The following is a 736-nucleotide window of genomic DNA, read 5'->3' as shown; positions in this document are numbered from 1 at the left end:
CTTGCTAATTGACCAGTTTTACATATTCGGCCCGACATATATATATATATATATATATATATATATATATATATATATATATATATATATATATATATATATATATTATTTACATTTCAGCCGTTTACCACCAAGGTTGGTGGTAAACGGCTGCAACTCCTTCACACGGCAGGCACTGTACCTCCCACTTGCTGGACTCATGTCTGGCTTGCTGGTTGCTCTGAATCTCTTAATAAATGTTATCTGGCTCACACTCCAACAGCACGTGAAGTCCTAAAATCCAGTTGTCTCTACTCGCTCCTATATAACACGCTCAAACATATATGCTGGAAGTCCAAGCCCCTCTCACACAAAAGCTCCTTTACCCTCTCTCTCCAACCTTTTCTAGATAGAACCCTAAAGCGCTTTCCTTTCACTACAGATTTATAAGCTCTCCAGGTCATTTAATTTAGTTCAATAGTCTCTAAATGTCCAAACCACCTCAGCAACCCCTTCTCAGCCCTTTGGATAAAACTTTTGGTAACCCTGCACCTCCTACTTATTTCCAGACTATGGATTCTCTGCATGATATTCACATCACACATTGCTCTCAGACACGACATCCCCACTTCTCCATGCTTCATACCCACGTAAGAGTGTTGGTATGACTGTACTCTCATACATTCCCTTTCAATCCTAAGATTCACCTCGTGTTTCATAGACCTATCTGCTGAAAAGTCTACTCCAAAATATTTGA

This window comes from Cherax quadricarinatus, unplaced genomic scaffold (genome assembly GCF_038502225.1).
Source record: "Cherax quadricarinatus isolate ZL_2023a unplaced genomic scaffold, ASM3850222v1 Contig4186, whole genome shotgun sequence".
Taxonomy (NCBI): Eukaryota; Metazoa; Arthropoda; class Malacostraca; order Decapoda; family Parastacidae; genus Cherax; species Cherax quadricarinatus.
Note: the sequence above shows the minus strand (reverse complement) of the source record.